General features: G+C 46.3%; 1 pseudogene; it reads right to left on the bottom strand.

The window, feature by feature from the left end:
- Positions 1-1,865: 1,865 nt before the first annotated feature.
- Positions 1,866-14,472, bottom strand: LOC142494718 (mitogen-activated protein kinase 14 pseudogene; annotated as a pseudogene).
- Positions 14,473-14,712: the final 240 nt, after the last annotated feature.

Here is a 14,712-nt window from a genome sequence, read left to right as displayed (position 1 = left end):
TCATTAAGACTAAATCTTTTTTTAAAGAAGTAGACAGTAATAATTATATTCTTCGCTCAAGCTGTCACAATGCCCAGTGGATGGATAATGTCCCTTACGGACAGTACAGAAGAATGCACAGCATTTATACAGATGATGATGTGTTTGGACAACAGTCTGAAATTCTAAAAACAAGATTTATACAAAAGTACTATAAAGAAGAAGTACTTAGCTCAGCTTTTGATAGAGCAGCAACTTTGGATAGAAATGAGCTAATTAAACCTTGTAAAAAAAAAAACCAGACAAAGAACTTTGATGCAGCTTTTTAACTACATTTAATAGGGAAGCTATAAATATCAGTAAGATAATTCATAAGCATTGGCATGTTTTACTTAACGATCCTGTCCTTAAAAATGATATCCCAAAAAAGCCGATTTTTTTTTTTAGAAAAGCACAAAATCTGAAAAATAAGATTGCACCTAGTGCTCTTAAAAAATTTCAAACTAAAGACACAGGATGGCTCCAACAATTAGGAGGTTTTTTCGGGTGTTCTACCTGTAAAGCATGTGAATTCAAACAACAGGACAAAAAAGATTCAAGTCGATTAATAAAGATGAGGTTCTTAAAATATAACAATATATGAATTGCACAACAGAATATGTTATTTACCTATTAGAATGCCCTTGCGGCTTACAATATGTAGGAAAAACTAAGAGAGACGTCAAAACACGCATTATTGAACACCTAAGTAATATTAGACGAAGTGTTAAGCCTGTGACGGTAGCTTTGAGACAGGCTATTAATAATACACCACCAAATATATAACTGGGTTGAACTGGACGACGCTTAGATATGATAAAATATAATTTATTCCTTGATAAAGGTGAACACACGAGATATACAAATAACAGACAAAATATGGACACTTACAGTACTTAAAGGTTAGGACAAGAAAGCCATCAGGATACAGGATGGGCCATTTCTTCCATAATTCAGTTGACATCACAGCAATGCATGCAGATCATGAAGACTTGAAGACACATGAAGAACATTGAGTAAGGGGTGACTCTGGCTTATATACCATTTTAACCCTTCTCTTACCCTCAAGGCGCCGAGCTGTCTAGCAAAAATCCCTTTGAAGCAGATTTTTGACTTCCATTGTTAGTGTGAAGTATCACACTTAAAAACCACTCAGGTCCTTCGTTCCTGGGCCCAGCATAAACAATTAGGCAATTAGCCTTTGATCACCGGGCTATGTTAATTCTTGCAGGATGTTCTTCCTGCCTATTAACATAACAGATGGAGTCTGCAGTTTTCAGAGCAAACCCAAAACCCCATATACATTTTTTTTTTTTCATTTGAAAAATAGGTTTTATTTGACCAGTGCTCGTTTATGGCATTGGATGTAGTTCCCCAAATTCAGCACACCGGGGACCAAGAGAAGGGACACAAAGATTTAAATTTCAAACAAGACTTAACCCCGTTCCTTGTGCAAGAGGGCCACTTCTCTTGGGCTAAAAAGTGCTGAAGATTGCTTCACTGTAAACCTTTAAATCTCCCACTGGGGACCTAAGTTACATGGTTAAAGGGTCAATCCCATGTAGGACCAAAGTGACCTACAGTAATGATAGTGATATGTTTAACGTGTTAAATCTCGATAAATGACACCATAAAATATATACAGTATATATTTGTATTTATAATGGATACCTTCTCATTTTAAACGAATTTATTTTACCAGTTTGATAATGTTGTCCCAAGGGAAGCAAAGTGTTAAATGTTACTATTGGGTTACTTTGGTCATTACGTGGGACGGACCCTTAAAAATGTCACGGTCATTAGGTCACTGCTGATATTTTTTTCCCTCGAGATATATATTTATCAAGAGAAAAAGAATAAGATATAAGATTTTCGGGATAACAGCTAGAAGTATACAACATAAGTTGATATCAGGGAAATACCCCCATTACAGGGAAAAATACCCATCTCAAGGGCAAAATACCTCCCCCTCCCTGCAGCATTCAGCCCTCATAACCCATATGGGCCAGAGTTACTCGCGTGGGGTGTGGAATGACACTCTACAGACAGACTTTAGGATATACAGTAGGGGCAGCCAGTTCCCTGCTGCAGAAAACACTGATACCTATTATATACATTCTCCAATAAAACCCTTTTGCTGATTCTTCCAAAGACAAGCGAGACAGGTGGAACATGGACCTCCCATCTACGCTGGGATGGGGAGAGAAAGAGGTCAACTGGGGAGCGCATGCAGCAGGAGTTACATAGATATCCTATATAAATAACTCTCCCCAGCACAGGAAAAAAAAATATATATATATTTATATATAGAGAGCTATGTATAAGTGTAAATCCCCAACACCGCGGCCCAAGATGCACTTTGTATGATAGCAGGAGGGGTCGGATAGTACCCCGGCCTTCACAGTGACTGACAGCACCTCAGGAGCAGTCCCTCAAGATTCCATCTCCTCTGTGTCCAGGGGAGGAGGCACGAAGCAGACCACCTCATCATACGTCAGACTCTTCCACTCCTCGATGTCCAGCTCGCGACTCTTGAAGCTCTGGTCATATGGATCAGCCACAGGCTCATCATCGGGGTCATGGTACTGAGCAAAGAAGGCATGGGCCAGAGCCTCGGCTGCAGTGATCCGCTTGTCTGTGTCTAGAACCAGCATCTTTTCCAGCAAGTCCACGGCTTGTGGGTTGGCTCCCAGAAACACAGCCTCAAAATTCATCTTAGGCATGTATGGCAACGACTATATGTAGTTCCTGGCCTCATGGCTGGGCATCCTGTTAATGAGATAAAATGAGATAAGAGGGAGGGGTTCCCGTCAGACGCATGATCTGCTGCAGCTGATTAATATGGTCTGTTCCCGGGAAAAGGGTCCGTCCGATCAGCAGTTCAGCCATTATACATCCCAACGAACAGATATCCACTGTCTGGTTGTAATGCATCCAGTTCAGCATTATTTCTGGTGCCCGGTACCATCTTGTAGCCACATATCCAGTCATCTCTTCATCTGTGAGCCATGCCAGCCCAAAATCCAGATTCTTCAGCTCACAGTCCTCATTAACTGCCAAGTTACTAGGCTTCAGGTCCCTGTGTATAATGTCTGCTGAGTGAATATACTTCAGGCCTCGCAGAATATGATAGATCAGGAACTGCACATGGTCGTCCGTCAGCTTCTGACACTTCACAATGTTATTGAGGTCGGCTCCTCAAATGATTTTGCCGGCGTGAAAACATCCAAAAGTCCAATGACCGCCGTAGGCCCCTGAGCCCACCGGCGTCAGGTTCTGGTACCTCTCGGGCACCTCCCACAGCGTCTTGTTCAGCTCCTGCCGTTAGAAGCAGGGGGATGACATTTTCACAGCCCCCAGTGCATTAAAGCCTGAACCTTGGCTATATGCCACCCAAATCCCATCCCTCTGGTCATTCCAGAACCGGAGATATGGACTTACACATTTCAACATTTCACACTTAGTCGTTTTTTCGCCATGCGGCTTTCCCCATTGGAATCAATGGCCGGCGCCGCCATTGACAATGCATGGCGCCCGCCACCATTAGATTCAATGGTGCGACCCTCCTTCTCCTCTCGACCCCTTATGGGGGTCCCTCATTCCCGGACCCGGTGTGGATCGTGTGTGGGGGTTCCTAGGGGGTAGGGACAAAAATAACTTTATTCCCAGGGGCTCTAGAACCCAAGATTCCCACGCCCATTGTCGTTGAACTTGACCAAAGTGATTAAACTCTTTTAAAAGACATTGTATCCGCTTTTGCGGTCTGCGGTTTGGATGGCTGCCAACCTGTTCTTCGAGGCCGGCGTTGAGGAATCTCCATTGAAGTCAATGAGCCCATTGACTTACAATGGGAAACCGCCGCTCCTCCTCTCGGACGCCACCTGCTGGTCGTCGCTGGAAAACAGGTCCAAAATCGCTACTTCTGCCATTAGAAAGCATGGAGGCTCAATGGCGACCTATGGACGGCTGCAAAATGGAGCCTGAAAAGGCGGGAAAATTACACAAAGGGCTATAATCACTCTTTTAACATTAACCCCTTCCCTCCCGCATCAACCCTAGTGTATGTATGGGTGCAAACACCAGGATAACACAATACATTTACACAGGGGAATAAACATTTGAATATTGAAGCAAGGCAAAACACATTACTGGACCTCAGTCCAGTTAACCCCTGGCTTCCCAAGTGAGAGTAGAGGGTGGCCAAATGGGGTGTAACCTTCAATCCCGGGCCAAATCCTCTCCACCGTCACACCTCCCCTGCTCAATGGGTGACTGGTGCCCCAGCTGCCTCCCCTGGCACTGGGACACCACTGGCGCCCTTGAAGCACTCAATAAGTCCTGAGGGATTGGCCTGGCAAAATTGTCCTCCGACATTGTCCAGTATATTGTCCTGGCCACATGGGATAGTGAAGTCCAGATCCTGCTGAGCAGGGCTCCACCGTGGCCGCCGGGCATTCTCCTTTGCCTCCCTCTGCCCCCCACCCAGTGCCTGATGAACCAAGTCCATGGTGAAGGGGCCCCTTTGCAGACCAGGCTGTACACTGCTCAGAGACTGGCATGTCTCTGCACCAGCAGGAGACCAGCTATCAAGCACAGACCGTCGCTTTCCTGTCAACCAAGTCTGGGAAAGAGCTATGTCACTATCCTGTAGGGACCCTACCTGCTCTGGCCCTGTGCCCACCTGTAGCTGCTCTGCTATACCCTTGAGTCTCCTCCCTGGCTGCCTATCTACCCACAGCCCCTCCTCTGGGAACCCTGGGGAATCTGTCAGGGGGGTCACTCCTGGCCAGTCAGAACAAGGGATCGTCTGCCTACCTAGCCCATCCCTAGCTTCTGCCAGCTGCCTGACACCCCACTGACCTCCTATCTCCCCCTGCTCCCCAGTGTCTTCCTGCCTAGCCTCCCCTAGGCCCAGCATCTCAGCCCCTGCTGATGAATCGTGCTGCTTACCTCTCTGCAGCCCACCTGCACTCCTCTCTCCCCTGGGCAATCCTAACCCAGACCCTGGAACTACCTGAGTGCACCTACCTCCCTGACCTTGTCTCCCCCTTACCAGGGATGAGCTCAGGGGAACCTCTCCAGATGCAAACGCCTTAGCTCTTGGCTGGCAGGTATCCCTGGGGTGGCACAAGCTGGCCACTGCCCACGATACCCCCAGCCCATAGCTAGGCTGCAACAGGGGTTTGCTGATCTTAGACACCCCCTGAGGCTCTGCCAGGGTAATGGGGAACTCTGGCTGCCATACCTGCTGCTTTCCCTCCCTGGCTACCACTAGCCCTTCTTCTCTCACTGAGAGCTGATGCTGGCTACCTACCTGCAGCCTCCCCTCACTCCGCTTCTCCCTAGCTACTCCTAACCTGGATCCTAGGGACACCTGAGTGATGCCATCTCCCTGACACTGCCTCCCCATTACCGGGGATGAGCTCAGGGTAGCTGGTGCAGATGCACCCACCTTAGCTCCTGGCTGGCAGGTAATCTGGGGGTGGTCTAACTTTGCCACAACCCCTGATACATCCAGCCAATAGCAAGGCTGCAACAGTGGGGCTCTTAACTGAGAGTCCCCTTGCTGCTCCACCAGGGTAATGGGGAAGCCTGGCTGCCCTACAAGCTGCCCTTCCTTCCCCTCCCCTGGGACCCCTATCTCCTGCCACCCCCCGGTCACCCCTAGAGTTAAACAACGTGATACAGTCATAGGGACAAATAAGTCAGGGTCAGTCTGCGACTTGGTCTGGCTTACCTCGCTGGTCCCCGCAGAGACCGCCGCCTTCGTTGGTCCCGATTGCAGGGGGACTGGAGTGGCCGCCGCCGGCATCATCGGTGCTGGGCAGCAACGGGCTGCTGCCGCGACAGCGCCCGGGTTGGGTACAGGTGCAACGGTGCAGGACAAGGGTCCCAGGTCTTTGTGGAGGAACACAGCTCCCGCCAAACCCGGTAAAATAACCCCCTCCCGCAAACCCTGTCCCTACCCCCACTCAGAAAGGGCTCCGGCACTTTGCCGGAATCGCGGCTCTTCAGCCGCCGTCGCCGCGAACCCCGGGTAGCTGCCGCAGCAGTACCCGGCTTTGATGCAGGGTCGCCGGCGTGGATTGCGGGGCTCCGGTCATCGCTGGGAATCGCCGACTCCGCCAAACAATGTGAAACACCCACCTCCCGCACACCCCAACCCTCCCCCCAAATAAAATTGCCGCCGGCAGAATGCCGGAGTGGTGGCTTCTTCTCCGCCGCCGCCGGTTCTCCGCTGGGATCAGGTGGATGGCGGTCGCTCTCCGCCGCTGTTGCCGATGCAGCCCGTCCAGATTTTCCAGGAGACGTTAATACCGCTACAGTCATGAAGGGGTTAAGCCCTCCCGCTACCCCCCGCAAGCCCTAAACAAGCACCGTTGGGGCTAATACCCCCTTCACCCACCCCCGCTACCCACAATAAAAAAAACACACACAGCAGCCGCCAAAAAATAAATAAATAAATCTAAATAAATAAAAGACTATAAATAAATACATTTGAAATACATTTTTATTGATAGTGTAGATGTGCAGGGGGTCTCCGGAGCTGAACCGCGTTGGTTTCAGGTCGGGGGACCCCCTGCTCCCCGAGATACAGCCCCCTTTATGAGGTGCAGGTATCCCTCTGCTTGGTTTAAAGGTCCCGATCACGTGACCGCGGCGTGGGAACTCCATCCCTACTCTGATTGGCTACCGTACCACGTGACAGGTTTTTAATGACGTCACATCCTTTCTCCCCCAAGTCCCTGACACATGGTATACCAGAGCCAATCAGAGTAGGGATAAAGTTCCCACGCTCTGATTGGCTACCATACCATGTGAGGGCGGCCATGTGCCTTTTCATGACGTCATCTTAAAGGCAATTGAAGCAAAGCCATTCTGATTGGCTGTGCTTTCATTCCCTTTAAGTGACGTCATCATTTTTTTTTTGACGGCCAAAACACATGGTTTTCACGGCCCAATCAGGACCGTGGGAACCATGACGCAAAATGTGACGTCATAGGCCTTTAAAAGCCTATGTCGTCTCATTTTGAAGCCAGACGCCACGGAGGAAGGACCTCCAGGCAAGAAAGAAGACCAGGGCGTGACCGCAGACGGGGAGAAGACCCCGCCCCGCCCCGCTGGAAGGAGATAGAAGAAAGAAGAACACAGATGAAGATGGATTACAGATAGAAGACCCGTGGATTGATTTGGATTTTTAGTTTAATGTTTATTATTATTATTTTATGGTTTTTTATTTTATGGGTTCCTGATCGTGGATTGGTTCGTGAGTAAGCTGCGCAACGGGAATCGGTGGGGGCAAGTAATGGTAAGTTAACTAAAGAAATGTATTTTATTTAACTTGTTAATTTTTTCAAAAGGTTTTTTAACATGTGTATTTTTTTTTTTTTGTGGTATATCATTTCTTGCCACTGTATGTATGTATGTATATATGTCTAGAGAGATATATACATACAGGGTAAGAAATTATGTTGTTTTAAAAGCTGGATTAGATGTGTTTTAAATTATTTTGTGTATGCTGCTATGCTTTATTGTGAGTTTAAAGTATTTTAAAATTAGATAGATGTATTCCTTGGTATTGTATTGTGTGTTTGAGGAAGGTCAGGGATAGGCTTGGTTGTAAAGGTTGTATTTTTGTCGGTACTTATATTTTTTCAAAGGCTTAATTGTTCTGCTCTAGGCGTGAATTTGATAATGGTTTCATTGTTCGGGGTGTAGTGTGAATTGTTTAGGGATGTAAATAATGATTGCTAATTGATTTTTGTTTACTTGGTTGATTAATTTGCAGAATGTATATGGTGCATAGATATTTAGGCATCATTTATATTGGAATGTAAGTTGTTTAAATGGCTTTTCAGAGGTTTAGAGATGATTTAAATTGAGAGATCAGTTATGAATATTAAAGGAAATTGATTTTAATTTAGTGTGTATGTATGGAGAAGTGTTTGGTTGTAGGACAGTGCTTTAGATAACCCTTCTACATTTATTTGTACTGTATTTTGGTTTATCATGGGTGTGTATATAACGTGTGTATATATATATATACTGTATCTATCTCTCTCTCTCTCTCTTTCTCTCTGTCTCTCTGTATATATATACAGTATATATATATAGTTGCATGATGAAGCCACAGTACAAATTCATGGATGAAGGGTGGGTATCGGGCCAATGTGGCTTAACCCCTTAATTACCTTTGCGGTTATTATCCGATAAGGTGTTTAAGGGGTTAATTGATATCTGAATGTACTTGCAATGTATTGGCTTGGTATTGGCTATGTCTTGTGTGGGCAAGAGAAGGAAGGAAGGCGCTGGCGACGGACACTTCGTATTGATGAGGTCAGTAGTACTTTATTTATTTGTATATGCTAGTTAATGTTTTTAATAATGGGCAATTAATCTATTATCCATATCTGGATAATATTTATTTTGCACATTATTGTACTGTAGGTGTTGGGGGGGAGGGTGTATGTATTGAATGTATAGGCCAGGTTTTTTTTTTTTACATTCAGGGTTGGTTCCATGGTTCTGCGTGGGACCTCTGGAGACCACCTGCGGGTATTCTCAGGTATCCCAAGGGTATCAGGCTGGTGGTTCCACGGGTGACACATGCGGGGATGATGATGTGTGGTCCCACTTCTGTGGGGGCACCGCGGACCCGTAGTCTGCGGGGATGACGATGTGTGGTCCCACTTCTGTGGGGGCACCGCCGACCCGTAGGTGCGGGGATGATGATGTGTGGTCCCACTTCTGTGGGGGCACCGCGGACCCGTAGTGAGCACCCGTGAGTTCCCCAGACCCCCGAGGAAACCACCCGAGGCCCCACAGACACCTGTGGGTTTGACCCGGGGCTCCCAGACATCCTTGGGCCTACCGTGGGGACCCAATTGTGGCCCACGGTGACCCAAGGAGACCACCTGGGGGCCATGGTGCTGGCAGGATCCCCCACAGGCCTCCAGAACCTGTGTAAAAAGGGCTGCTGGTAAACTGTAGGTCTGTCCAGGTGCCCTGTCAGCCCACCGGGGACTAGCGTGGGGCTGCGTTATGAACCCTGTATGTAAAAGGATAAATCTTGTATTTATGGGGGGGGGCACAAGGGGTGGGTAATGTATTTAATAAATATAATGCTGTTTATTGTGGGTCATTGTACTGTTTTTATTGTGGGTACTGGGGGTGGGGGGGGGGGTTCCCCAACGGTATGTGGGTAGGCCTCCCTTGTGGGTACTGACTGGGTGGTTAGGCCTCACGGGGGGGGGTTAGTGTGGGAGGGTATGTAGGCATCCCGAGTGGTGGGTGAGGGTGGGTTAACCCCTTAATGACTGTAGCGGTTAATAACCGCTATGGTGATTAAGGGGTTAGGGGACATTACTTTGGATGTTTTAATTTTTGTCTCTGTTTTGCAGCAAGCAGCGGAGGGGCCGTGGGTAGTGGGTAGTGGGTGTGGGTGTGGTTATTTACACGGGATCCCCCTCCCCACATTTACATACAGTACACTGCATTCACAGAAACACAGGCCAGGCAGATTTTACTGACACACTAGGGGGAGGGGGGCTTACACAGATTAGTCAAAGCAGGGAAGTTTAGCAGACACAATAGGTAGGGGGAGGGGTTTTTACATAGATTACAGTGAAGGCAGGGAAGCTTCACACACAATAGGGGGAGGGTTTTTTACATAGATTACAGTGAAGGCAGGCAGGTTTAAAACACACAATAAAAATATGTATGTCATGTTTTTATTGTTTATGTATTTTAAATACACAGGGGGTGTACTGTATGTTGTTTATTGCAATGCTTCAATGTGTGTATAATGTATAATGTTTTTTACAATTAGATAGATGTAATCCTTGGTATTGTAAGGGTTAGCTTTGGTTTTAAATTGTGTTTTCTGGTTGGTACTTACAGTATATATTGATTTTTGTTTACTTGATTGGTTAAAATAGTTGACTTGTTTGGAAGTGTTTGTATTTACTGGTACAGTAGCTTGCAATGATATTGTTAACATTCATTTGCAGAATGTACAGTATATGGTGCATAGATTTTATGCATCATTTATACAATGTAAATGCAATGTACTGTGTGGATTGGAATGTTATGTTTTATATTGTAAGATCAGTTAGGATTATTAAATGGATAATTATTATTGTCTGTATGGAGAAGCGTTATTTGTAGGACAGTATGATTTTGATAACCATTCTACATGTATTTGTATATTGGTTCATCATGTGTGTGTATATACTGTGTGTGTGTATATATATATATATATATATATATATATATATATATATATATATATATATATATATATATATATATATATATATATATATATATATATGTACAGTATATATATACACAGTATATACTGTATATGTATAGGGATTGTTATTATATATATACTGTATATATATACAGTATATATATACAGTATATATTTATTTCTCTTCATGTACTGCACCGACACACTTTATTCGAGCAAATACCCAGTATGTACCTGGCAGATACCTGGAATGCGCCGCTCCTCACCTCTGACAAGCCCCGTTGCGTTTGCCTTCCCAGCCTGGGTTCATGCCTGGCTGATGGGCGGCTGATCTGTTAAATGATAATGATTAGGATTTAATAGGCTGCAATGCTTCGCGTGTCTACCAGATGGCATAAATTCATGAATTGTAATGCAGTTTATATATATATACTGTGCAGTATTGCAGCCAGCGGGAATAAAATGCTTCAATCCCTGCCTGGAAAATACCTCAATGCACTCGGGCAGAAAACAGTCACAAACCTCAATACACCCGGGTATACCCGAATTCGTGGGACTAGCCGAGCTCGAATAAAGTGTGTCGCCAGTGTATTTATTTATTTATTTAGATTTATTTATTAATTGTGGGGCTGCTGTGCATGAATTTTTTTTATTGTGGGTAGCGGGGATGGGTGAAGGGGGTGTTTGGCCCTTGGTGTGAGTTTAGGACTTGCGGGGGGTTGCGGGTGCACTTAACCCCTTCACGACCGTAGCAGTTAATACCGCTACGGTCGTGAAGGGGTTAAGTGCACCCGCTACCCCTCCGCAAGCCCTAAACAACCACCGATGGGGCTAATACCCCCTTCACCCACCCCCACTACCCACAATAAAAAAATTCACACACAGCAGCAGCAGCACAATTAATAAATAAATCTAAATAAATAAATAAATAAATGAATATAAATAAATACATTTAAAATAAATTTTTATTGATAGTGTAGATGTGCAGAGGGTCTCCGGAGCTGAACCGCTGTGGTTTTAGGTCTGGGGACCCCCTGCTCCCCGAGATACAGGCCCCTTTAGGGGGTGCCGGTATCCCTCTGCTTGGGTTAGAGGCCGCGGTCACGTGATCGGGACCTTTAAACCAAGCAGAGGGATACCGGCACCTCATAAAGGGGGCTGTATCTCGGGGAGCAGGGGGTCCCCCGACCTGAAACCAATGCGGTTCAGCTCCGGAGACCCCCTGCACATCTACACTATAAATAAAAATGTATTTCAAATGTATTTATTTATAGTCATTTATTTATTTATTTCGATTTATTTATTTATTTATTTTTTGGCGGCTGCTGTGTGTGTATTTTTTTAATTGTGGGTAGTGGGGGTGGGTGAAGGGGGTATTAGCCCCAACGGTGGCTGTTTAGGGCTTGCGGGGGGTAGCGGGAGGGCTTAACCCCTTCATGACCGTAGCGGTATTAACTGCTACGACCGTGAAGGGGTTAAGTGCACCCGCAACCCCCCCGCAAGCCCTAAACTCTCACCAAGGGCCAAATACCCCCTCACCCACCCCCGCTACCCACAATAAAGCGGGCACGGTGAGTTAACCCCTTCATTGCCTTAGCGGCTATCCGCTATGGTAATGAAGCAGCATTTCTGTATTTTTAATAATATTGTGCAGGAGCAGGGGGGGTCCCTGAGCATTAATTTCGGCTCAGGGAACCCCCTGCTCACTGTACAATATTATTAAAATACAGAAATGCTGCTTCGTTACCATAGCGCATAGCCGCTAAGGTAAAGAACGATTCTTTATTGATGTGTGTTTTATTTATACTGTACATGTGCAGAGGGTCTCCGGAGCAGAACCGCTGTGGTTTTAGGTCCGGGGACCCCCTGCTCCCCGAGATACAGGCCCCTTTAGGGGGTGCCGGTATCCCTCTGCTCTGCTTGGTTTACAGGCCGCGATCACGTGATCGGGCCCTTTAAACGCAGAGGGATACTGGCACCTCATAAAGGGGGCTGTATCTCGGGGAGCAGGGGGTCCCCCGACCTGAAACCAGTGCGGTTCAGCTCCGGAGACCCCCTGCACATCTACACTATAAATAAAAATGTATTTCAAATGTATTTATTTATAGTCATTTATTTATTTATTTAGATTTATTTATTTATTTTTTGGCGGCTGCTGTGCGTGAGTTTTCTTTTATTGTGGGTAGCGGGGGTGGGTAAAGGGGGTATTAGCCCCAACGGTGCTTGTTTAGGGCTTGCGGGGGGGTAGCGGGAGGGCTTAAACCCTTCATGACCGTAGCGGTATTAACTGCTACGGTCGTGAAGGGGTTAAGTGCACTCGCAACCCCCCCGCAAGTCCTAAACTCACACCAAGGGCCAAATACCCCCTTCACCCATCCCCGCTACCCACAATAAAGCGGGCACGGTGGGTTAACCCCTTCATTGCCTTAGCGGCTATCCGCTATGGTAATATAGCAGCATTTCTGTATTTTTAATAATATTGAGCAGGAGCAGGGGGCCCCCTGAGTTTAGATTTCTGGCTCAGGGAACCCCCTGCTCACTGTACAATATTATTAAAAATACAGAAATGCTGTTTCTTTACCATAGCGCATAGCCGCTAAGGTAAAGAACGATTCTTTATTGATGTGTGTGTTTTATTTATACTGTACATGAGCAGAGGGTCTCCGGAGCAGAACCGCTGTGGTTTTAAGTCTGGGGACCCCCTGCTCCCCGAGATACAGGCCCCTTTAGGGGGTGCCGGTATCCCTCTGCTCTGCTTGGTTAACAGGCCGCGATCACGTGATCGGGACCTTTAAACGCAGAGGGATACCGGCACCTCATAAAGGGGTCTGTATCTCGGGGAGCAGGGGGTCCCCGGACCTGAAACCAGTGCGGTTCAGCTCCTCAGACCCCCTGCACATCTACACTATAAATAAAAATGTATTTAAAATAATTTTTAATGTGCCGATGTTTGCGCAGAGAGAGAGCAGCGGATCTCTCTCTGCTGCAAACACATCTCGCCCCCGCCGGCCCATAGTATCATTTATGTATGTGCATATACAGTACTGTATGTGTACAATACTGTATGTTAGGGGTTATAAGGGTTGTTGTTATACAGTATATATATATATACAGTATATATACTGCATTACAATTCATTATAGGGGACGGCTTCAAAGAGAACAGCTCGCAAGCGCCCCCATATGTTTTTACACGGCATTGCAGTATTGCAGCCAGCCGGAATAAAATGCTTCAATCCCTGCCGGGAAAATAACGCTATACACTCCGGCAGAAAACGATCACAAACCTCAATACACCTGAGTATACCTGAATTTGTGGGACTAGCCGAGCGAGAATAAAGTGTGTCACCACTGTATGTTCTGTATATGCAACAAATATAAAACTCATATGTATATTCATGGTACTTTGTTAACTAGCTGCACTCCAAAAATTAGCGTGCCAGCTCTTTCCTAGCGCAAGTTACCCACTTAATTGAAGGGGCTCTGTGATGTGGGTTGCGGTTTGACCTATAATCGGTCTAGATTACAAGCCAGCATACAATGTATCCATGCTGGCTTTGATCGGTAACCGCAGACGAGCGCCACCAAATCACCTCAAGTGCATAACGAGACAGCCGAATATATTGTAGCAAGAAGATACTTCGGCTAAACCGCAGACCACTTATTCAATTGACTTTGCGGTTCAACGTCTGTGGTTTGGAAACTGATTTCCATCTTCAATGCAGCCACTTACTCGCAGGCACACTTTTTCAATTTAGCACTTGGCACAGCTCTAGAAGCCACCCCTTGTGTCGCGAATACAGTTTGCACATTTCTCATTCATTCTACTGCAGGAAACTTTTGAGGCTGCAAAACAGGGACAATAAAGATGGTGTAGGTGAAAACAGGGCATTATGGTGACCATACCGTTTAACCCCTTCAGTACCAAAAAGGTTTAGGGTTAACTAGCCGGGCATAATACCTTTATTATTGGTCTTGTTAACCCTTCACCGCCACACTCAGCGAGAGCACTTTGGCTACGATCTTATAGTCCATGCTGAGCACCGAGACCGGTCGCCAGTTAGAGATCTGGCGGAGATCCCCCTTCTTCGGCAGCAGAGACAGTACTGTCCGTAGGCACGAAAGGGGCATCTCACCGGTCACCAGGGCTTCGGTGAAATAAGGTCCCAGCATCTCCCAGAAAAACTGGAAGAACTCCATGTGACGAGCAAAGGATTAATCAGGCCTACAATAAAGGTTATACACGGCTGATTAATCCTAACTCGCATTGGGGATGAAGGGGTTAAAAGTCTTTGCACTACATCACTGTATTTGCCTTGTCCCAGCCTTTTTAACCCCCATTTGCAGGCTATTCCCTGCCTGCTGTAATGAAAGTAAATGCATTGCCTGCTATATCCTTTGGAGACACAAGATAGAGTAGTGAGCGCCAAAGCCCACGCT

This window comes from Ascaphus truei, chromosome 5 (assembly GCF_040206685.1).
Source record: "Ascaphus truei isolate aAscTru1 chromosome 5, aAscTru1.hap1, whole genome shotgun sequence".
NCBI lineage: Eukaryota > Metazoa > Chordata > Amphibia > Anura > Ascaphidae > Ascaphus > Ascaphus truei.
This window is presented reverse-complemented; position numbering and strand designations above follow the sequence as displayed.